This window comes from Lipotes vexillifer, unplaced genomic scaffold (assembly GCF_000442215.2).
Source record: "Lipotes vexillifer unplaced genomic scaffold, Lipotes_vexillifer_v1.1 scaffold211, whole genome shotgun sequence".
Taxonomy (NCBI): domain Eukaryota; kingdom Metazoa; phylum Chordata; class Mammalia; order Artiodactyla; family Lipotidae; genus Lipotes; species Lipotes vexillifer.
In genome coordinates, this window is record NW_006774591.1 from 723,347 (window position 1) to 747,900 (window position 24,554).

The following is a 24,554-nucleotide window of genomic DNA, read 5'->3' on the forward strand; positions in this document are numbered from 1 at the left end:
ACTACATCAACAAATTAAAGGGGAAAAACCATATGATCCTCTCAAAAGATGCAGATGAATCAGGTGATAAAAGTCAACATTCTTTTATGATAAAAATTCCTAGCAAGGGCTTCCCTGGTGGCGCAGTGGTTGAGAGTCCGCCTGCCGATGCGGGGGACACGGGTTCGTGCCCCGGTCCGGGAGGATCCCACATGCCGCGGAGCGGCTGGGCCCGTGAGCCTGCGCGTCCGGAGCCTGCGCGTCCGGAGCCTGTGCTCCGCAACGGGAGAGGCCACAACAGTGAGAGGCCCGCGTAACGCAAAAAAAAAAAAAAAATTCCTAGCAAACTAGGAATACAAGAAAATACCTAAGAGGCCAGGCACATGCGGTAAGCTGTAAGAAATCCTGACTTGAAACCAAACAGGATGAGATATCACTTTTAGTGAGAATAAAAACTAACATGACTGAGCAGCTCGGGCCGCGGGAGGAGCGGCAGCGGCCAGGCAGCCAGCTTTGCGAAGCCCTCGGCGCGCCGCCGGGACCCACAGGCCCCGGGCACGAGCCCGCCCCGGCAGCCAAGCTGCCCAAGGGGAAGGTCAGTTCCGCCGAGGGGGCGGCGAAGGAGGAGCCCGAGAAGAGACTGGCGGGGTTGTCAGCGAAACCGGCTCCCGCAAAAGTGGAAACGAAGCCAAAAAAGGCGGCAGGAAAAGGTAAGTCTTCAGACAAAAGAGTGCAAACAAAAGGGAAAAGGGGAGCAAAGGGAAAACAGGCCGAAGTGGCTAACCAGGGGACTGAAGGAAAGCTATCTGCAGAAAATGGAGGAACTAAAAACGGGGCGAGGGCTTCCCTGGTGGCGCAGTTGGTTGAGAGTCCGCCTGCCGATGCAGGGAACACGGGTTCGTGCCCCGGTCCGGGAGGATCCCACGTGCCGCGGAGCGGCTGGGCCCGTGAGCCGTGGCCGCCGGGCCTGCGCGTCCGGAGCCTGTGCTCCGCAACGGGAGAGGCCATTGCAGTGAGAGGCCTGCGTATCACAAAAAAAAAAAAAAAAAAAAAAAGGAGGGAATCCCATCTCATCCCATTTTTTAAGTGTAAATGCTTCTTTTTTAAGAGGTGAAATCATTTGCTGGGTGTTTATTTTTTGGTACAACCAGAAAACAGTGGGATACTGAATACAGGAGGCTTTGGTTGTCTTGGGTGTCAGCTTAACATTCCGTAGATGGGCGGTAGGTTTTTTTATCCTATAATACAAAGCATACGAAATGGCAGTTTGGAGTCAGTTGTGCATTTAAATGTTTTGAACACTTTAAATTACTTCTCTTCCCATGTTTTTGGTAGAATTGTTTCCTAAGGCAAACCACTCGCTCCTTGATCTTGGCTCTCCCGGGCAGAATTTTGTGCACTCTGTAACATCTTTGGTCGTGGTAGTCCAGTTCTTCTAGTAACTTTGTTAATGTGCTGTGAATGATTGACAATTTGAGTATGTAGTGTGTATGATATTAAATTGTGAATTAGTGGGACTTACGATGTCACGGCATATCAATATTGGAAGATATTGGTACTTGATATCTCGTTAAGGAAAATTTGCCTCCACGTTTTAAGCTGGAAAGTCACTAGGATAACTGTTGAGAAAAGAATCACAACTACATGATTTTTTAGATTTTTGGTACATATGTTAAGAATTATGTACAACTTGAAATGCCTGTGTACTGATCCTCAAAACAACCAATAAAATCTCAATTATGAAAGAAAAAAACAACAAAAAACTGATATGACTAATTTGGAAAATAATTTGACATTTTCTAATCAATACATTCTCATCGCCCTGGTAATGAAACAGGAGGCATTTATAGAAAATTCAGAACTATGGAAAACTATACTGAAAGGTTTGGAACTGCCTACATATGTGATTAAACCATATAGAAAAGCAAGGAACTAGTTACTGTACAATTTGGGATAGTGACATCCTTCAAGGCGCAGTGGTGATCTGGAGGGGATACATAGGGGCTTCTGGGTACTGGAAATGATCTCTTATTTGGTTGATGTGATAGTGTGATTTATAAGAAATATATATTTGGTCATTTAGATGACCAAAATATATTTCGCATATATATTTAGTCTTCTTTTTCCATGGTTCCTGGCTCTCAGCTCCTAAAACCCTTGGAATTTCCTGTGATAAGAGCCATAAAGGTATCTTCTGTTATGTTAATGAGGCGACTTTTGGAAAGCCCTTAGGTAACCTAAGGGTAGGAGGTTGGTTGCCAGGAGAATCAACTAGTGATTAGAAGGTTGGAACTTTCAGTCCCTCCTCCCCCACCTCTAAGAAGGGGAGATGGGCTGTAGATTGCGTTCAGCTGCCAATGGCCAGTAATTTAGTCCGTCATGCCTATGTAATGAAGCCTCCATAAAAACCTGAAAGGACAAGGTTCAGAGAGCTTCTGGGTCGGTGAACACGCCGAGGAGCTGGGAGAGTGGTGCACGTGGAGAAGGCATGGGAACTCTGCTCCCATGTCCCATGCCTTGCCCTATGCATCCCTTTCATCTGGCTGTTCCTGAGTTATATCATTTTATGATCAGCTGCGGATCTAGTAAGTAAAATGTTTTCTCTGAGTTCTGTGAGCTGCTGTAGCAAATTAATTGAACCTGAGGAGGTGGGTCATTGGAACCTCCAGTCTGTAGCTGATCGGTCAGAAGTACAGGTGATAACTTGGGCTTGAAACTGGCATCTGAAGTGGTGAGAAGGCATCCTTGATAGGACTGAGCCCTTAACCTGCGGAACCTGATCCTGTCCCTGGGTAGCTAGTATCAGAATTGAGTTGCATTGTAGGACACTCAGTTGGTGTCTGGAGGATTGCCTGGTTGCAGTGGGAAAACATCTCCTCCCCACAATTTGTAATTGGCATCTGGACACTTCCAGTTGGTATCAGAACTGAGGTTTGCTGTAACAAGGTCCTGGCTCATGTAAACACGTGGTTTGGGAAGAAAAAGGATGAAAGGGTGGGGGATGAGGAACCTTTGATTCCTTGGTGGCTACATGGTCACGCGTGGTATGCAGCAGCAGCTGTGCTGCAATCAAGTACTAAGGGTGAAAGTTACCAATAGAATATAGAGGTGGATCCAACTCCTGGGAAGTTAGTTCACTGGATGCATAAGGAAATACATACTAAGAAGACAACGGCAAAATATTCAGTCTCTTGGCTATTGTTATCTATAATAGCTAAACTAAAAGTAAAAGAAAATGCTGGGTCCAGCCTTGATGCTAAACCAAGCTCAGATTTGGGTCAGTCTGAGCTTGGGCCACTAGCCTCAGAGCCACCTAGAAAGGGAAAAATTATGTAGGGGCAACAGAAAGTAACTGTACAACCTCTGGTCACAAAGAAAGCTGTCATGTGGGGGAGAGCAAAACCAAGAAACTATTGAAATGGGGGGGGACAGTGTGAAGGAGTTGTTTCATTTTGCAGATTTGGTATCATCAGCTTCCTGAGGAAACTTTACTAAAATGGATCATGAGAGTAAGTAATTTAGGAGCTGTGGCTTTGGTTTTGAATGCTACAGAGTGGAAGAGCAAACTTGGGTTGACACAGGAGGTCACAGGTCACTATGGAACAGTCACAGGTGGCTGCCGTAGAACCAAACTAAAATGGAGTCACTTATGTCAAGGACAAAATGGAGACAGTCAATGCAGGCACATAAAGGAAACTTAACCTAACCTTGCAGGAATTGACAGCTCTTCTCAGAAGAGCACAGGACACCAGCCTATCCCCCAAAGCCAGTTCTTCTGTTCCTGTCATCTCTGGACTTCCTTGATTCTCTGACTCAGCTATCCTGATCCAAATAGGGAAGATGATCACTAGGCAACCAATCAGCTGAAAAAGCCAAATAACTTCAGCATTTACCCCATAAAAATCCCTTAGTCTGTGAGCAACTCAGAGAACTCATTGCTCTTGTAGCCTTGAGTTTTCTGGCTTGCAGGTCAAAAGCCTTGCAAGAAACTCATCTTTCAGCTTTGTTTGATTTAGTATGCAGACTTTGGGTTTTGACACCATACATGATCCAGACACAAAGTGGGTTATTCCCAGGGGAACTGCCAGCCTGGTGGACTGGATAAAAGCCACTCTAAGGTCTGTTCACCCTGAGAAGGGGGACTGTCACCCTCTACGAATGCCAAGTGGAATTCCCCAAATGAAGCAGCTGATATGCTTCGTATACAAGCCACGTAGGACTGGTTTTTTGATGACCAGGATATTCACCCACTGAATATGCCCTTTACCCAGGTCATGGTAAATGTTGTGTCTCTCGGGGCCCCCTTCACGTGGGCACCCCATACAACCTTATTGCTGCAAAATGGAAAAACAGTTCTGGAGGATTTATCAAATTTGCCATCTCAGCTTCCCCTTATGGGTCTTACAGATGCTAATAAAAACATTAGTTGAATTAACAAGAGAATGGGAAGAGGCCTGGGGACAGTCAAGGGACTCTTCCCAACCAGGTGGAAGCTTTTAAAAGATTGTTTAGAAATAAGGTGAAAAAAGCAAATACTGAAAGGGGTGGAACAAAGAGGAATCAGAAAGGGGGGAATCACAGGACTTGTCCCAGCAGGATGGAAATTTTTAGATGGTTATTAGGAAATGGGATGAAAACAATGAACATTGATGGGGTTAAAATGAACGTTGGGCAAAGGGAAACCCTGCTGGTCCCCTAACATTAAAGGGCCCCAACAAGCTCGCTCTATTTATCCATGTTTGGAGACATTTTAAAAGCTGGAAGGCAAAAATTACACGAAGAAACCTGACCAGCAGTTGCTTGGGGCAGCGGTTTGGCTGAAGAACGACAAAAGGGCCTGGGGCCTTTGTCTCGATCGATCGACCCCTTATAGCCGCAGAGCTAGCCCAAATTGGCCCTATCCTGTTTCTAGCGAGATACTGAGTTGTTTTTCAGAGACCAGAACGGAACCGAGAGCCATGCAGCCAGAGCATGCGCAGAGGAGAAAATTTGACCTCAAGTCACACCCGGAACCAAAGGACCCCCCTAGCCCCCAACCCACGAACCAAAGGACCAGGACATGACCAGAACCTGAACATCGGGACCCTTTCAAACCCTTTCAGGAGCAAAGGGTCCCTTGTCCAGGACGATCTGGTGCTGAAGCCCCCTTTAACCATACCTTACCATTAATGGCCAAGTTCCAAAGCCCTCCAATCAAAACTTGCCCCGCCAGCGCTTCTGCATACCAACCCATCCTCACCTAACCGAACTCCAGATCAGGGAGACAGCTTTGAGCCCTGCCTTGTGTCTCCTTACCAGTGGACCTTGCAATCAAGCTTTTTCTTTTCTCAAAAGCCCGTGGCACAGTATTGGCTTCTGTGTGCATCAGGCACGGAGACTTTGCTGTAACACCCTCCCTGGGGACCCAAAGCCTTTTGCACAAGGGCAGGTCAAATAATGGTCGGGGTGGAGAAGGGAAGCTTCCAACAACTGTAGTACCGAAACCCATTGATGAAGCCCTGACTCAGGCTACCATTTGATTGAGAGAATGTAAAAGTGTAAGAGTAAATAGGATTATGAAAGTTGGAATGTTTAAGCAGGTATTAGGTACAGAAGTTGTGTCAACTTTACCTGAATATTTTATAGGAGGAGGTATCACGTCTGGCTGGGGAACACTTCCCCTACCCGGTATTGTAAAACCCAAACCTGTTGAGAAAGTCCTAACAGAGGCTACAGTTAGGAACGTAATGGTTGATGGAATGAAAGTAAGCGTTTGTAGGAGAATTGGAACGTTTGAACGGCCTTTATGTGAAGTGGTTGTGTCCCTTTTACCTGATTGTATTATGGGGATATGGACATTGTATCTGACTGGGGAACACTTCCCTTACCTAATATTGCAAAGCAGAAGGCATGTGCGTCCACCCTTCCAAGCAATATTAATTGGACATATGCTAAATGGGAGCCAGTAAGATTGCCAGAACCCACACAGTGTAGCATGGAAGCTGGCGTGCTGGTGGGAACAAATTCTCCGTGCGCTAGCCCTGTGTGGAGTATGGACTGGAGCTTATGGCAAAAACCTGTGAGTGCCTCCGAGTGACAGCTACTGGGACTTTGGACTAGAGAATTTCCATTGGAGTGGCATTTGCTACCTCGCTGTTGGACGTTATTAATTAAAGGTACCCCCATGACGGAAGGACCTAAAATGATCTTAAAACCGGAAATACAATGTCTTGGGTGATGTTAGAGAAACTCTCTAATGGGGATGGCAGTGCCCAGAAGAGTTCCATAATAAAATGGAGATTGTTTATACAGGATCATGCTGCCTGGGGAATGCAAGGAGGAGATACTTGGCTCTAGCACGGAGCCTCTTTTCCCCCAGGACTGACTCTGGAACTGCAGAAGGAGCTGCCGAATTCTGTCGTCACTTGGATAATGCCCTATGAACGAACAGCTCTTGACAAAAGAGTTGCTTGGTTTGTAGTCTGCAGTTCCAAGGTGAATGGACCTCCCTGTTTGGGAGGCCTCCACTCCAGTAGAAGAAGGTAAAAAGAAATCGATCAGCTCAGTGGGCTGAATTGCCTGCTGTTTCCCCAGCAGTGATGGAAGAATTGAACAGTGGTAAAAGCCCACTTTTATGTTTGGCTCTATACTGATTCATGGGCAGTGGCCAGTGGTCTGTCCACGTGGTCAAGCAGGAGGGCAGTGGAAACCTGGCCTATTAAAGGGATGCCCGTGTGGGGCACAGCCCTATGGAAATTTGAGGGTTGCATCAAAGTAGGGCATGTTGATGCCCATCAGAAGAACCCCCTTCCAGGTTAGGAAGGTGATTGGAATTGACAGGCAGATATCCCTGTGTGCTCACTTAAGGTAGCTGCTTGGGTCCATGAAATGAGTGGCCATCGGGGGTCTGCAGCAATGCAGAGATGGACTGAATCTAGACATATTCCTCTTGCACCCTTTCAGGCACAAAATGCCAATAAGAGCTGTTCTATCTGCCAGCAAAAGAGACAGAGAACGTAGATGACTCTATGGCAGATTCCCTGGCGGGGGGAAGGCCCCGAGCATAGCTGGCAGGTCAGACTGATGCTGGTAGCCCTGGGGGCTGCAAGTGGTCCTGACAGGAATAGACACTGACCCTAGACTGGGCTTTGCTTGCCTGGTGGTAGATGCAGATGCTGTGAGTGCCATAAAAGAACCAGAACAGAAGATATCGCACCAATTTGGGAGAGTTGAGTGTCATTTCTGCAGACCAGCCGATCTGGTCTGAATACAGAAATAATGTCGGCTGTATTATTACAGCTGATAATTTCCAGCAATGGGCAGAGAGATCTCCTCAGAGTAATAGTTTGGTGAGAATTGGAACGGGTAGTTGAAATATTGGTTGTCTGAAGTGGGGGAGAAATAAAGGCACGAAGGGCTGGGTTGTACGCTCTCATGAGTATGTGCTCACACTCAACGTGAATATGAGTGGGGCTACAGGACTGTCCCCGCTGGATAGATTCTGTTTTTCTGGTGGGTCTGGGGAAGAGGGGGTGAGGAAGGTCCTGGTGTACTTTCTTCCCTGTATCACCCCAACTTTTTCTTTTTTCCCTGCTTGGTGCAGTGGTCATAGAACCAGGGCTGCAACTACAAGGTCTGGAAGCAGGGATGATTCCTCAGCAAGAAATTTAGGATCCCTTACCGCAAGACAATCATAGAAGTCAAAAGATACTGACACATTACTAGACTCTCATTCAGTCATTAATGACTATCCAATCCATCATCACATCTTATGAAAATGTCTCCCAGGGCGAGGCCACTCAGGTTTGCAGGTTTCTATTTGCTCTGGTCAGGTTCCAAAAGCAGGAGTGGTCTCAGCAATATATGTGTTTTTAACCTTTATGTCACAATTCCTAAGCGCCTGATGGCGCAGGATGTGCCTTCACCCCAAATGCCAAATTGGGGCTAACAGTGAATTCAGCTATATTGCCTGGTGGTAAAAACAGCCCGCTAGTTGCACCTGTGTAACCTATGTAACATTACTTTATGTGAACAGGAGTGGACTGGGCAGGGAGGAACTTTCTAGACTACTATTGCTGCCTACTATTGCTTGTTATTGCTACTACTTGCTAGACTACTGTTGTTGCCAGCACAGTGGCCAAACCTAATGTCTCTTCCAAAGGTGGAAAAGTTTGGGTACAAGTGGAGAAAAGGAAAAATAGTAGCTGATGGATAAATGTTATGCAATGAGGGAAACCCAGTATTACATTAACATCTATCTCAAAAGAGGATCAGAGCAAGAGATGATATTTTCTCTTAGCTGGAATATACCAGGTGCCTGAAAGAGTAAAACCATATATTGCTGAGAACACTCCTGCTTTTGGAACCTAGCCTAGATGGCAGGGTAGGCAGGTCATACTCATGAGTGAGGCCTTTTAATGGAGGGATCATTGCTTTTAATGTATCTGGGCTTCCCTGGTGGCGCAGTGGTTGAGAGTCCGCCTGCCGATGCAGGGGACGCAGGTTCGTGGCCCGGTCTGGGAGGATCCCACATGCCGCGGAGCGGCTGGGCCCGTGAGCCGTGGCCGCTGGGCCTGCGCGTCCGGAGCCTGTGCTCCGCAACGGGAGAGGCCGCAACAGTGAGAGGCCCGCGTACTGCAAAAAACAAAACAAAACAAAACAAAACAAAACACTGTATCTAACCATTGCACTCAGAATCCCACTTGTAACTCTTCTGACTTCTAGTACATATAAAACACTTTATAAAATGCTCTTGAGGGCAGCCAGGAAGATTACTGTAAAAAGCATGAGCATTTTTCAGCACTGGTCCTAAGGAATTCTCAGGGGAGAGATGTCTGGATGTAAAGGCATTATCTTTAAGACCCCGGCTTGCACTATGTGATTTTGCCCTTTCCAGCATTCACAGTTGTAAAAAGTTCAACTGCAGATAATGCCTGCCTGTCCACTTTCAGTTTCTGATCTTCAGCTACTAAAGCAGTCCTGGAGACTGAAACACAAATGAAAACACATTTTTTTCCACCATGCAAACCTCTTGCCAGGCTGCATCCACTTAGTAACCAATCTGGTTGGCTCTGGGTGTCTTTTGAGCACAATTTCATTCTTCTTTGAATGTCCAGAGAGAGAATTATCTCTTGGCTGGGGTTAAACTGGTAAGGATTTCATGCTCTCAAGTCTGATCCCTTGAAAATCTTTTGCACATCCATAAGTTTTTTCCCTTGATCTTCAAATAGGCACTGATTAGATATGTGATGGCGAGTAACAGGGCATGGGCAGAGGCATGGCCATGGGCAGATATAAGTTGGGGGACCAAGCAGGGGCCATAGCATTGGAATATCCTCTCACTTCACACAGTGAAAGCCACTAATGGAATGTGAATGATCAAACTGAAAAGAGGATGGGTCCTGGAGTCAACATGCATCCCTCACATCCCTGTCATGGCCAGTCATATTCTCTTTCTCTCCTGGGGAAATGTAAATGGATGAAAATGACTCTAAGACAAAATACACTGATTTCTCTGCTGATATCCAGTATTAGTACTTTGCTTTTTCCTCTTCCCTTTAAAAAATCCATTGCAGGATCACAGTCTGGTAGATAAGGGAAGGATCATAGGGAACTTCTAATCTGGTGGTTATCCAGTTGTGCTCTTGGGAGACTTCTCAGAACCATCACAGAGGAGACTCTGGGGACACCCTCTATCCCAATATAATGAGAACAACTCTACTTCCTTCATTTATTCACTGAGGAGGTATTTTCTGAATGACTATTATATGCTGGTCCCCTCTCTGTATGTATGTGTTTGTGTGTGTGTATGTGAGAAGACCCAGTGGCAAAGAGAGAACACTGAAAGGTGGGTCAGGATGACTGAGTGTAGAGTAACCCTGGGGAAGGTGAGAGGGAGCAGTGAAAGTCTGTTTTACGTGGTGGATCCCAGGTCTTTGGACTCACTAGATGTCATTTTCTTTCTTTCTAAAAATATTTATTTATTTATTTATTCGGTTGCACTGGGTCTTAGTTGCGGCAGGCAGCCTCCTTAGTTGCGGCTCGCCAGCTGCTTATTTGAAGCATGTGGGCTCCTTAAGTTGTGGCAGGCGGGCTCCGTAGTTGTGGCATGAGAAATCTCAGTTGCGGCATGTGACCTCTTAGTTGCAGCATGTGGGATCTAGTTCCCTGACCAGGGATCGAACATGGGGCCCCTGCATTGGGAGTGCGGAGAGTCTTATACACTATGCCACCAGGGAAGTCCCTAGATGTTATTTTCTTGGCAAAATTTGTTTGGGGACTACTGTGACTTATCCATGTCTATCTCAATAGCCCATTATCTCAGACAGCAGATACATTATCAACTGACCATTTGAGAGAATACCTAGGAGGGGGTGAGGTGCCTTCAATAAAAGTGATTTATTATACTTCAAAATTAAATTAAATCATGTTTAAAATTTTATTTATAACTAATTTATTTTCCTTGATTGAGACTTTATGCCCACTGATTAGTGACTTCCCCCTTTCTTGGCAACTACCATTCTATGCTTTTTTTTTTTTTTTAATTTATTTTTGGTTGCTTTGGGTCTTCATTGCTGCACATGGGCTTTCTCTAGTTGCGTCGAGCGGGGGCTACTCTTCGTTGCAGTGCACAGGCTTCTCATTGCAGTGGCTTCTCTTGTTGTGGAGCATGGGCTCTAGGTGTGTGGGCTTCGGTAGTTGTGGCACGCGGGCTCAGTAGTTGTGGTTCGCAGGCTCTAGAGCGCAGCCTCAGTAGTTGTGGCGCACGGGCTTAGTTGCTTGGCAGCATGTCGGATCTTCCTGGACCAGTGCTCGAACCTGTGTCCCCTGCACTGGCAGGAGGATTCTTAACCACTGCGCCACCAGGGAAGCCCTACTATTCTATGCTTTGATTCTATGAATTTGACTATTTTGATACCTCATATAAGGAAAATCATACCATATTTGTCTTTCTGTGACTGGCTTATTTCACTTAGCATGATGTCCTCAAGGTTCATCCATGTTGTTGCATATTGCAAAATTTCCTTCTTTTTCAAGGATGAATAATGTTCCATTGTCAGAAAAAATCAAAGCTAATAAGTTTTGGTACGGATGTGGAGAAACTGGAATACTTGCACTGTTGGGAGGGAATGCAAAATGGTGCAGCTGCTATGGAAAACAGTGTGGAGGTTTCTCAAAAAATTAAAAACAGAACTACCATATGATCTAGCTTTCCCACTTCTAGGCATTTATCCAAAAGAACTGAAAATCTCGAGGCAATATTAGCACTCCCGTGTTCATTGTAGCACTGACTGTTCACAGTAGCCAAGATGTGGAAACAACCTAGATGTCCATCAGCAGAGGAATGTATAAAAGTGCTCTTGATAATAAGGAGGTAGTGTGTAGACAGGAAGAGATCTTAACCTCCAAGTCCTGGCTTCTAATGATGTGAATTTTTCAACAGTTAGTTCAAATCCAGGTATTATTTCTAGAAATTGATTCCATGGGAATCATGTGCCAAAGTGGGAATACGTTGCTTTGGAGCAATAATAGCTATTATATATGAGTGGTGGGCACTTTGCACTCATCTCACTTAATCCTCACAGTAACCCTCTGAGGGACACAATATTATTATTATTATTTTACAGATTTTGCAGGGATTAATTAACTTGCCCAAAGTCCCATAGCAAGTGTGTTGCAGGGCAGGGGTCTGAACTTAGACTGTCTTGGCCTTGACAAGGAAAATACATTTTTTAAAAATGCTTTCACTTCAAAAATATATTTAATTTCTTTATTTTTTTTGGCTGCATCAGGTCTTTGTTTTTTAAAGTAAATTTATTTATTTATTTTTGGCTGTGCTGGGTCTTCGTTGCTGTGCACGGGCTTTCTCTAGTTGTGGTGAGCGGGGGCTACTCTTCGTTGCAGTGCGCAGGCTTCTTATTGCGGTGACCTCTCTTGTTGCAGAGCACGGGCTCTAGGCACGTGGACTTCAGTAGCTGCAGCACGCAGGCTCAGTAGTTGTGGCTCGTGGGCTCTAGAGGACAGGCTCAGTAGTGGTGGCGCACTGGCTTAGTTGCTCCACAGCATGTGGGATCTTCCTGGACCAGGGCTCCAACCCGTGTCCCGTGCATTGGCAGGTGTATTCTTAACCACTGCGCCACCACGGAAATCCTTTTTTTTTTTTTTTTTTTAACATCTTTATTGGAGTATAATTCCTTTACAATGGCGTGTTAGTTTCTGCTTTATAAAAGTGAATCATCTATACATATACATATATCCCCATATCCCCTCCCTCTTGCGTCTCCCTCCCTCCCTCCTTATCCCACCCCTCTAGGTGGTCACAAAAAATATGGAATGCTTCACGAATTTGCGTGTCATCTTTGTGCCGGGGCCATGCTAATCTTCTCTGTATTGTTCCAATTTTAGTATATGTGCTGCCAAAGCAAGCACTGCATCAGGTCTTATTTGTGGCATGCAGGGTCTTCGTTGAGGCACGCGGGATCTTTTGTTGTGGCACGGCTCTTTGTTGTGGCTCACGGGCTTCTCTCTAGTTGTGGCGCATGGGCTCCAGGGTGCGTGAGCTCTGTAGTTTGCAGCACGCAGGCTCTCTCGTTGAGGCATGTGGGCTCAGTAGTTGTGGCGTGCGGGCTTAGTTGCTCCGTGGCATGTGGGATCTTAGTTCCCCAACCAGGGATTGAACCCGCGTCCCGTGCATTGGAAGGCGGATTCTTTACTACTGGACCATCAGGGAAGTCCCCAAAAATATATTTAATTGAAACACACGAACAGTAACAATGTCAGTAACTCCCATACTGCAGCTCAGTGTGCCTGGTTTTCTTAGCTTGTGAGCTCGGGCAAATCTATACTCTGAAGTCTGGAGTTACAGCTGCAGAAAGACATGCACGTGGTGTCCTTGTCTGAAAAGACCTTCCATAGAGGAGTTAGTGACATTTTGGTTCTTCTACTTTGCCTGCCTTTGGACTGTTTATGCCCTGCCTCTGGCCTGGCTTCCTGAACCTTTACTGAGGAGTGCTGTGGAGTGGTGGAAAAAAGCATGGACTCTGGCATTGGATGGACCTGAGCTGAACTCTCATTCTGCCATTTGAAACAAAGGGCACCTTCTTCATGTGGCTGCCTTGAGAATTGAATGAGATAATACATGTAAAGTGCCCAGCATGGTCTAGAGCAGCACTGTCCAATGGAACTTTCTGCATCGATGGAAATGTTCTATATTCGCACAGTCCAGTGTAGTAGTGATTGGCCACATATGGTATTAAGCACTTGAAATATGGCTAGCATGCCTAAGGAACTAAATGTCTTATTTTAATGTGAATTTAAAATATAAATATAAATTTAAATAGCCACATGTAGCTACTGGCCACCATATCAGATAGTGCAGCTGTAGATACAGAGCTAAATCATCAGTGAATAGTTTTTGTTTATTATTGTGCAGATATTTTGCTTAGTTCACTGATCTAACTTCCTGGACTCTGGACCTATTTCTTGCATAAATGGAGTAAGCACAGGATTTCAGGGAAAAACTTCATCAAGGAGGGGATGGCTGAGCTGAGTTTTAAAAAGTAAGGAGGAGTCAGGCTGGTAGAAAGGATGGTCCAAGGACTGGCAAGGAAGGGCATACCAGCATGTGCAAAGGTGTGGGGCATATGGGACAATATGGTGTGCTCAAGGAATTGCGGGGAGCTTGGGATGGCGCCCAAGAGGAAAGGGGACAGAGGCGAGACTGGAGAGGTGGTAAAGGCCAGATCGTGGCCTTGATGCCACATCTTGAGCAACACGGAGCCACTGAATAGTGTTTTAACCATGAGAATGACACAATCACATTTGTGTTTAAGAAAGATCTTTATGGGGCTTCCCTGGTGGTGCAGTGGTTAAGAATCTGCCTGCCAATGCAGGGGACATGGGTTTGAGCCCTGGTCTGGGAAGATCCCACATGCCGCGGAGCAGCTAAGCCCGTGAGCCACAACTACTGAGCCTGCGTGTCTGGAGCCTGTGCTCCACAACGGGAGAGGCCGTGACAGTGAGCGGCCCGCGCACCGTGATGAAGAGTGACCTTCACTCGCCGCAACTGGAGAAAGCCCTCGCACAGAAACGAAGACCCAACACAGCCAAAAATAAATAAATAAATTTATTAAAAAAGAAAAAAAAAAAAAAAGAAAGATCTTTATGAATGTAAGGTGGAGAGTATATTGATTTCATAGGAAAAGGGCAAGACTGGAGGCAGAGAGAATAATTATGAATCTAGGGCAGTGCTATAGGCAAGAGTTCTGTTTTGGACATATTCAGTTTTATGTGCCTATGTAACAGTAACATAGAGATATCTAGTACTCTGTTGGATATATATATATATATTTTTTTGGCAGTACGCGGGCCTTTCACTGTCGTGGCCTCTCCCGTTGCAGAGCACAGGCTCCGGACGCGCAGGCTCAGCGGCCATGGCTCACGGGCCCAGCCACTCCGCGGCATGTGGGATCTTCCCGGACCGGGGCGCGAACCCGCGTCCCCTGCATCGGCAGGTGGACTCTCAACCACCGCGCCAGCAGGGAAGCCCTCTGTTGGATATTTTGATAAAGGCTTGTAGTGCTCACCCATATCTGGTTCTCCTATTCTTATCAGCACCCGGGAGGATTCCACCTGAAGTTAGATTGGATCTTGTGGCTACTTCTAACCAATGGGCTGTGAGTGGTAATAATGTGAGTTGCTTCTGGGCCAGAGTATTTATTTAGCGATATAATTCTCTAGTCTGTCTTCCCCTGTTGCATTGACCAAGCTGGCTGAGTATCCCATCATGTGTAGGTACAGGATAATGGCATTTCCATCAGCCTGAATGCTGGAGGACAGTGCTTTGGAATGTTACTGGATCTATATTTCCCATACAGCATGTGTAAGAAATCAACTTGTGTTAAACCACTGAGGTTTTTGAGTTGTTTAATACAAATTTGTAACCTATTCCATCCTGACTAATACAAAGCTGCATGTCTAAAGCTCAGGTATGATATCTGGGCTACATATGGAGATTGGGAATCACTGATATATAGATGTAACTGAAGCCATGGAAATGTATGTGACCACCCAGGGCGGATGAGTAGAATGGAAGAGAAATGGACTGAGGACAGGAACAAGAACTCCAGAATTGAAGGGCAAGGTAGAGGAAGGTAAGCCTACAGAGAAGAATTAGAAAGATTTGTCAGAGAGAGAGGAAGAAAGAAAAGAGGAGTGTGGTGTCATGGGAATGAAGTGAGGAGTGTTTCCAGACTGCCAAACATGTAAATGATTTGGCAGCAAGGAGGTGTTTAGAGGTCTGGGTGAGACCATTTTCAGAGGAGGACTGACCTGTAGGATCTGAGTTAACTTTGAACCGGTGATTGGGAAGCATGATAGTTAATTTTATGTGTCAACTTGACTGGGCTAAGGGATACCTATAAAGCTGGTAAAACCTTATTTCTGGGTGTGTCTGTGAGGGTGTTTATGGGAGAGATTTACATTGGACTCAGTAGACTAAGTAAAGAGATCCACCCTCACCAATGTGGGTGGGAATCATGCGACCCACTGAGGACCCAAATAGAACAAAAAGGTGGAGCAAGGGCTAATTTGCTGTCCGTTCTTGAGCTGGGACGTCCATACTCTCCTGCCGTCAGTCACTGGAGCTCCTGGTTCTTGGGCTTTCAAACTCTGGGGCTTACACCAGTGCCTTCCCTCCCCTCCTCCCAGATTCTCAGACCTTTGGACTCTGATTGAATTATACCACCCACTCTCCTGGTTCTCTATATTCCAGATGGCAGATTGTAGAACTTACCTGCATCCATAGTCACGTGAGCTAATTCCCATCATCTATCATCTGTCATCTATCATCTATCTATCTATCTATCTATCTATCTATCTATCTATATTGGTTCTGTTTCTCTGGAGAATGCTGTTTAATATAGGAAGTGCATATGGCAAGAAAGTAAATGTGGGCTATACATTTAGGAAGATTAATTTCAAGTGGAAAGAAAGAGGGGTTGAGGAAACAAAAAGAGGGAGAAAAAGAATGTCGTTTCACTAGCTGGAGGAGGATGTAGGGAGGAAGAAGTTGATGACACCATAGTTGTTACTCATATAGGCCTTGCTGGCATTGAATCTGGGGCAGTAGTCCAATGTGGCCCTGAGAGGTTTCCATGGTGGACATCCCTGAGTCAAGAGGGAGGTTTAGTAGCTGGGAGGAGTCTACACAGAGGACTGATCTTTATCAAAAAGATGATCCCTAAGAAGGAGCCAGGGGTCTGTTTGCCACGAGAGTAGTACCGAGGATTTAAGGTCATGGGTTGAGAGCCAGGAAGCAGGGACAAGAATGAGCTCTCTACGCACCAAACTGAAGAGCTGCTGGGTCATACAGTTTTCAGACTGGGACAAGTCAGCCTGTGGAGGGAGGACTACAAGGGCTAAAATCACAAAGCTTAACAAACAGGAGCAAGGGGTGAGCCTGGAACCTAACTGATGATATGTATGAGTCAGAGAACAGATCAAGAAGTGGGCCAGGTAGGGACAGGAGGGGCAAGTGAGGAATGGCTCCTCCCTTTTTGTCTCTTAAGGTCCTGGCTCCAGGTGTTATGGCACAAGTTAAAGGCACGCAGCAGGACGGTGGAAACTGAAGACTCCGATATAGCTTTGGCATTGCCCTATAAATTAGAACATTTCCCTCAAATGTTAAAAATTTCCAAAATAATACATAATGTAAAAATTGCTTTAAATTTTGGCCAAATTAATAATAGAAATTAGGTAGATATTCTGACTAGAACACAAGCCCCATAAGGGCAGGGCTTTTGTCCATTGGGTTCATCCCTGTATCCTTACTGCTAGGAATAGTATCTGGCTACAAGTAGGTGATCAATAAATGCTGAATGAATTGGCAGCGTGGGTGAATCAGCTTCAATGAAGAAAGGGGATTTGAGGAAGCAGTGTGAAGAGAAAATGGACCAAGGTGCTGAGAGATAAACTAGCTTAGAAACAGCAATAGCAAAGCCTTCAGATGGATGTTGTGGAAGAAGGTAGAATTTAAGATCAAGAACAGGGAATTGTAGGAATCGTAGCATCTTCTAGAACAGCTGAAAGCCAGGAATGACAGTAGCAGCCTAAAGCAGACCAGAGAGAACACAAAAAGGAGATGATTCAGCTAAAGCAAAAAAAAAAATACCCAACATTCATTCCCTCTCCCAGTAAACTTTATGTGTTTCAAGTACCATCACTGGATGGTCATATAGGTCTTTAACAACGATCTGGAGTTCCAGGTTTGGTGATCTTAAAGAAGAACGTTCTCAAGTAGGAAGTCTTAAACTGAGGAAGAGGGGGAACAGATAGTATTGACAAATGAGTGGCTGCACACGTGTCATACCAACACTAGCCACGCTTGACAGACTTCGATGTGTCAGGCTCTTGATATACGTTATTGCTAATCCCTTCGGCAGTCCTCCAAGGTGAATGTTATTATCTCTGTTATACAGATGGAGAAACTGTGAGGCTCGGAATAAGTACCTTGCCTCAGGGCCTGTACTAAGAAGTGGTGGAGCTGAGATTCTCAACCACTGTGTTGGGCTCCTGCCTTACACCCAGACAGTTCTCCCACGAAGAAGGAACAGCAGTAGCTGGAATCACCTCATGGATTTACCTTGTACAGGTTTCTAGGGGATCAGCAATCCAAGAGTATGGCTATGATTGTCACAGTTGGACTTCTGCTTCTGAAAACACAGGGGTCTTGTGGGGTAATGTCAGAGGACGGGGGAGCAAATACCAGGTTAAATCACCATGATTTCTGGACTCATCCCCAAGAGAGGCTTTCCCTCCACAGCAGAGGACACTGGTGCCACATGGTGCACAGAAAAAGAAAATGGTTGAAGGTGTACTGTTAGTCGAGCCCTATGCACCCACTTTGTAGAGTTGTCATGAGGATTAAATGAGTTGATACAAGTAAAGCATTTATTGGGTTAGCCAAAAAGTTCGTTCATTTTTTTCCATAAGATGACTCTAGTAGCCCTTAGTTGTCTTTAACTTCATTCGAAACAATTTTGGTGGTTGTATTGTGACAGCTGTCATATCGGCGTGCGTCAAAAAAAAAAAGCTTATCAAAATTGGTGAATTTTTGCGCAGCCATTTTAATATTGAAGATGGAAGAAAAAAAGCAACATTTTTGGCATATTATGCTTTATTATTTCAAGAAAGGTAAAAACGCAACTGAAACGCAAAAAAAAAGGTTTGTGTAGTGTATGGAGAAGGTACTTTGACTGATCAAATGTGTCAAAAGTGGTTTGTGAAGTTTCGCGCTGGAGATTTCTCTCTGGACAATGTTCCACGGTCAGGTAGACCAGTTGAAGTTGATAGCGATCAAATCGAGACATTAATTGAGAACAGTCAGTGTTATACCACGCGGGAGATGGCCGACATACTCAAAATATCCAGATCAAGCGTTGAAAATCATTTACACCAGCTTGGTTATGTGAATCGCTTTGATGTTTGGGTTCCACATAAGTTAAGCGAAAAAAACCTTCTTGACTGTATTTCCACATGCGATTCTTTACTTAAACGTAACAAAAACGTTCCAGTTTTTAAAACAAATTGTGACAGGCGATGATATGTAGATACAGTACAATAATGTGGAATGGAAGAGATGTGGGGCAAGTGAAATGAACCACCACCAACCACACCAAAGGCTGGTCTTCATCCGAAGAAGGTGATGTTGTGTATACGGTGGGATTGGAAGGGAGTCCTCTATTATGAGCTCCTTCCGGAAAACCAAACGATTAATTCCAACAAGTACTGCTCCCAATTAGACCAACTGAAAGCAGCACTCGATGAAAAGCGTCTGGAATTATTCAACAGAAAACGCATAATCTTCCATCAGGATAACGCCAAGACCGCATGTTTCTTTGATGACCAGACAAAAACGGTTACAGCCTGGCTGGGAAGTTCTGATTCATCCGCCGTATTCACCAGACATTGCACCTTCGGATTTCCGTTTATTTCGGTCTTTACAAAATTCTCAATGAAAAAAAATTCAATTCCATGGAAGACTGTAAAAGGCAACTGGAACAGTTCTTTGCTCAAAAAGATAAAAAGTTTTGGGAAGATGGAATTATGAAGTTGCCTGGAAAATGGCAGAAGGTAGTGAAACAAAAGGGTGAATAGGTTGTTCAATAAATTTCCTGGTGAAAATGAAAAATGTGTCATATTTTTACTTTAAAGCCGAACGAACTTTTTGGCCAACCCAGTAGAACAGTGCCTGGCACACAGTAAGCCCCCAATAAATGTTAGCGGTTGCCATTGTTGCCACCATCATCATCATCATTGCCAACCAAAGCACAAACTGAGCAAGGCTGTATTGAATGTACATTTTTTCACTTGGCATCTCCAGCAAGGGTCCTGATTGACAGCAGCAGAGGCTTCTTCCAAGGTAAGGAAGTGCCTTGGGCAGTAGAAGGAAAACCATGAAAACAGTGGCGCTGCACCCAAGTAGAAGTGTTGGAGTGAAGCAGCGGAGAGTTCTTGCCGAGACTGAGGATATCTCTGTGGTCCTGATACTAGGAGCTTGCTGTGCAATCTTGGGCAAAACATTTACCCTCTCTGAACCTCAGTTTTTTCATCCGTATGTTGGAGATAGTTATGGTCGGCAGTTAGAATTCTCTCTGCCCCTTGAAAATCTATGATATAATTATATTGGGTGTAGATCACAGCGAGATGGATTTGATAACCAAACATGATACACTTGTTGTAATGGAAACTGCCAAAATCATTTGAACTATTGATTTTTAAAGATGGCTTTGTCAAAGAGCTTGAGAAGGAGAATCAAACAAAAAAACAAGTAATTACAATGTATTGCATTTCAAAAATGTTATATATGTGGAATAATAATACAACATATAACCTTTTGGGACTGGCTTTTGACTAAGCATAACGCCCTGGAGATTCATCCAAGACGTTATATGTATGTATTGCTGAATTCCATGGTATGGATGTACCACAGTTTGTTTGTCTATTCATTTGGTGGAGGGTATTTGGGTTTTCAGTTTGGGATTTTACAAATAAAGCTGCTATGAACATTTGTGTACATGTTTTTGTGCGAACTTAAATTTTCACTTATTTGGGGGTAAATATCCACGGATGCAATTGCTGGGCTGTATAGTAACTGCATGGTTAGTTGTTGTTGTTGTTGTTGTTTTGAGTGATTAGATTTGTAGAGTTTAATTTTAATATTTTTGAAAAAAAATTTAAATTGAGGTAACATTGGTTTATAACTTTATGTTTCATGTGTTTTATATGTTTCATGCATGTTTAGTTTTATAAGAAACTGCCAATATTTTATTCCAGCGTGGCTGTATCATATTACATTCATATCATCGATGGATGAGTGATCCAATTTCTCCACATCCTTGTCACCATTTGGTGGTGTCACTTTTTAAAATTTTAGCTATCCTGATAGGTGTTTAGTGACATCTCAGTGTGGTTTTAATTTGTATTTCCCTGATGGTTAATGATGTCAAACATATTTTTATGTGCTTGTTTGTCATCTTGATATCCTCTTCCCTGAAATGTCTCTTCATATCTTTTGCCCATTTGTATATCCTGGAGAACAGATTAGTGGCTGCCAGGGGTTAGGGATGGGGTGGGGTGGGTGGAGGAGGAAGGTGGGTATGGTTGTAAATGACCAACACAAGAGATCCTTGCGGTGATGGAACTAGTCTGTGTCTTGACTGTAGTGATTGTCACAAGAACCTACAAATTGATAAAATTACATAGAACTGAATACTCATATACACACACACACATGCGTGTACACACAAACGAGTACAAGTAAAATTGGGGAAATCTGAATAAGATAGGTAGACTATATCAATATCAGTATTCTGGTTGTGATATTGTACTATAGTTCTGCAAAACATTACCGTCGGGGGCACTGGGCAAAATATATGGTATCTTTCTGTATTATTTATTACAACTGCATGTGAATCTACAATTATCTCAAACAATTAAAAATTTAATTGGAGACAGTATCTGTATTAAATGCCTTGCTCATTTGTTCCATAAGACATCACCCTCTTACTATTCATAAAAACCCGGTAGATAGATTTTTTCAGTCGATTGGGATCATTTGACCTAGCCTAAACAGAGATGAAAGGAATAAGTAGAGTGTAGGTAACCATCTGTAATAGTTTAGGAGATCTTAGGCACCATTAGTGATTAATTAATCACGTAATTTGCTTAAGGTCTGTCTTCTTATGTAGCTTTTTGTATGCAAAGCCCATGTCTGCATATTTTACTTATTTATTGCCTGGTTACACGCTAGTAGGTGCTCAATAAATATACTAGCTGGATGAATGAAAGAACGAATGGATGAATGAATGTTGTCCCAGAGAAATTTGTCAAATGCAAATGCGAACTTCCAGAGGACAGTGGAGCACAAGATTAGCAATTACAATGAGACCAAGTTTATTCGGCGCCAACATGACTAGCTTTCATTTTTCTCCGATCATAAAACTAAAATATACTCATTATAGACAATGTGAAAAACACAAAAAGTATAAAGTCATAAATAAATGATTTAATAATTTCACCACTAAGAATTACTTGTTAATGCTTTGGCTTTTTCCCTCCAGTCTTATATTTGTATATTGTATACATGCGTACACATGTACACACACCTGTACACACGTTTTCTCTTTTGTGAAATGCTGTACCTGACCTCGATCTCTTTTTCCATTGGGGTCAGAGTGTTTCTCTTTTCAATTTGTATTAGCTCTTTATATATTAAGGGTAACTACCTTTTGCCACATCTGTTATTAATCATTTTCTTAGTTAATTATTTGCATTTTAATTTTGTTTATGATCATGGGCATTCAGGAGTGTAAGATTTGCATTCAGGCAATGTATGGCTGTTTTTCTTAAAGAGGCAGTGCATCAGAGAGTGTAGCTTTGAGTTGGAAATTGGACTCTGCCAACTGTTAGCTGGGTGACCCTGGGCAACTAAATTACCTTATATTTCTAAGACTCAGTTTGATTACCTGTAAAATATGGATAATGATACCTAAATTATAGTTTGTCAGGGCTAGAAATAATGTCCTCATCAATAACATGGGGAATATACAGTCTCTACTTGATAGCCTTGATGTGAGAGATTCAAAGAGATAATGCATACTAAAAGTTAGCACAGCTCTCAGAACCTTCCTGCCTCCGCGTTCGGACCTTGCTGCTCCAGCCTCCAGGCCCCGTCCCATCCTTCCAGCCTGCGACCAGCAGCAGAGAAAAACTAATTACATATCATTTTCTTGCCCCGTACATACTTTGAGGTGAGCAAAAAGATTACAATACATTTTAAAATGAGGGAAATTGTGCACATCCAGGCCATTCAGTGTGGCAGTCAGATCGGTGCCAAGTTCTGGGAGGTGATCAGTGATGAACATGTCATTGAACCCACTGGCACCTATCATGGGGATAGCGACCTGCAGCTGGACCGCATCTCCGTGTACTACGGTGAAGCCATAGGTGGCAGATTTATTCCTCGTGCTATCTTGGTGGATCTAGAACCTGGGACCATGGACGCTGTTCGCACAGGTCCTTTTGGTCAGATCTTCAGACCAGACAACTCTGTTCTTGATCAGTCTGGGACAGGCAAGAACCGGGCCAGGGGCCACTTATACAGAGGGGGCCGAGCTGGTCAACTCGGTCCTGGACGTGGCTCGGAAGGAGGCCGAGAGCTGTGACTACCTGCAGGGCTTCCAGCTGACCCACTCGCTGGGCGGGGGCACAGGCTCTGGAATGGGCACCTTGCTCATCAGCAAGATCTGTGAAGAGTATCCTGACCACAGAATGAACACCTTCAGTGGGGTGCCCTCACCCAAAGTGTCTGACACCGTGGTAGAGCTCTAGAATGCCACCCTCTCCGTCCATCAGCTGGTGGAGAACACTATGAGACCTACTGCATTGACAACGAGGCCCTTTACAACATCCACTTCCGCACCCTCAAGCTGACCACGCCAACCTACGGGGACCTGAACCCATCTCGTCTCGGCCACCATGAGCGGTGTCACCACCTGCCTCCGCTTCCCTGGCCAGCTCAATGCTGACCTCCGCAAGCTGGCAGTCAACATGGTGCCCTTCCCACGTCTCTACTTTTTCATGCCTGGCTTTGCCCCTCTAACCAGCCGTGGAAGCCAGCAGTATCAGGCCCTCACTGTGCCGGAGCTCACCCAGCAGGTGTTCGATGCCAAGAACATGATGGCTGCCTGTGACCCCCACCATGGCCGGTACGTCACCGTGGCTGCTGCCTTCCGTGTGCGGATGTCCATGAAGGAGGTCGATGAGCAGATGCTCAACGTGCAGAACAAGAACAGCAGCTTCTTCATGGAATGGATCCCCAACAATGTCAAGACGGCCGTCTGCGACATCCCACCCCGTGGCCTCAAGATGGCGGTCACCTTCATTAGAAACAGCACAGCCATCCAGGAGCCGTTCAAGTGCATCTCAGAGCAGTTCACTGCCATGTTCCACCGGAAGGCCTTCCTCCACTGGTACACAGGTGAGGGCATGGATGAGATGGAGTTCACCGAGGCTGAGAGCAACATGAATGACCTCATTCCATTTGTATGCGTTACCAGCAGTAACAGGATGCCACTGCAGAAGAGGAGGAGGGTTTTGGTGAGGAGGCCAAAGAGGAGGCCTAAGGCCGAGTCCCCACCACCCCAGGCTTCTCAGTCCCCTCCGCCTTCTTCCTCAGCCGCCCCTTTCCTCTCCCTCAGAATTTGCGTTTTCTGCCTCTGTCTTGTTTTTTCTTTTTTTGGGGGGGGGGTGGTTCTAGAACAGTGCCTGGCACATAATAGGTGCTCAATAAATATCTGTTGTTTGTTGAATGTCTCCTCTCTCTTTCCACTCTGGGGAACCTAGATTTCTGCCATTCTGGGTAACCCTGTATTTCCTTCTGGTGCCCACTCCTCCCATCTGTCCAGTTAACATTTCCCTCTCTGTTTTCGAGATAACCTTTCAAGAAGCTGGGTCCCATCAAATCCCATTTAGAACCATGTACTGGTAACCCAGGTAGATGACCACCGTCCTAGGTCCATGTGGTAGCCCAGGGGAAAGGAAACCAAGCAGCAGGTAGAAGTCCCTACAGGGAAGGGTTGGGGTTTTGGAGAGGGGCATCCAGGCTATTGAAGTCCTAGTTTCCAGATATCTCCCTGCTCCTCTCTCAGCTTCTGGGGAGGTGTTAACAGTATTATCTCCATTTTCAGTCTCCCTCCAAGGACTGTGCTGAGCTATTTCCTTTGCAAGGTTCTGGCCACCACCCTGTCAAGGGGGGATCCTTCCCTCTTCCACTTTACCTCCTTCATAATGCTGGATTCCTTCCTTTCCCCTGGTCAGAAAAGGGGCTCAAGAGGAGCAAGAGAGAGACTAGCCTTGGTCTCTAAGCCTCCAGAAAGCCCCTCCCCAGCCCTATCTTTTCTTACAGAAAAAAATGAACATCAGCCCTTCTCTACCTATATGGAAAGCTATGTGCTGACACCTAAATGTCATTCCCCAGAGAGGGGACAGGACACCCTCCATCTTTTGGCAACATCTCATCTCTTACTTTTTCTATG

At 44.9% G+C, this 24,554-nt stretch overlaps 1 pseudogene; it reads left to right on the forward strand.

Moving 5' to 3' along the window:
• Positions 1–22,298: 22,298 nt before the first annotated feature.
• LOC103082001 (tubulin beta-7 chain pseudogene) lies at positions 22,299–23,642 on the forward strand (annotated as a pseudogene).
• Positions 23,643–24,554: the final 912 nt, after the last annotated feature.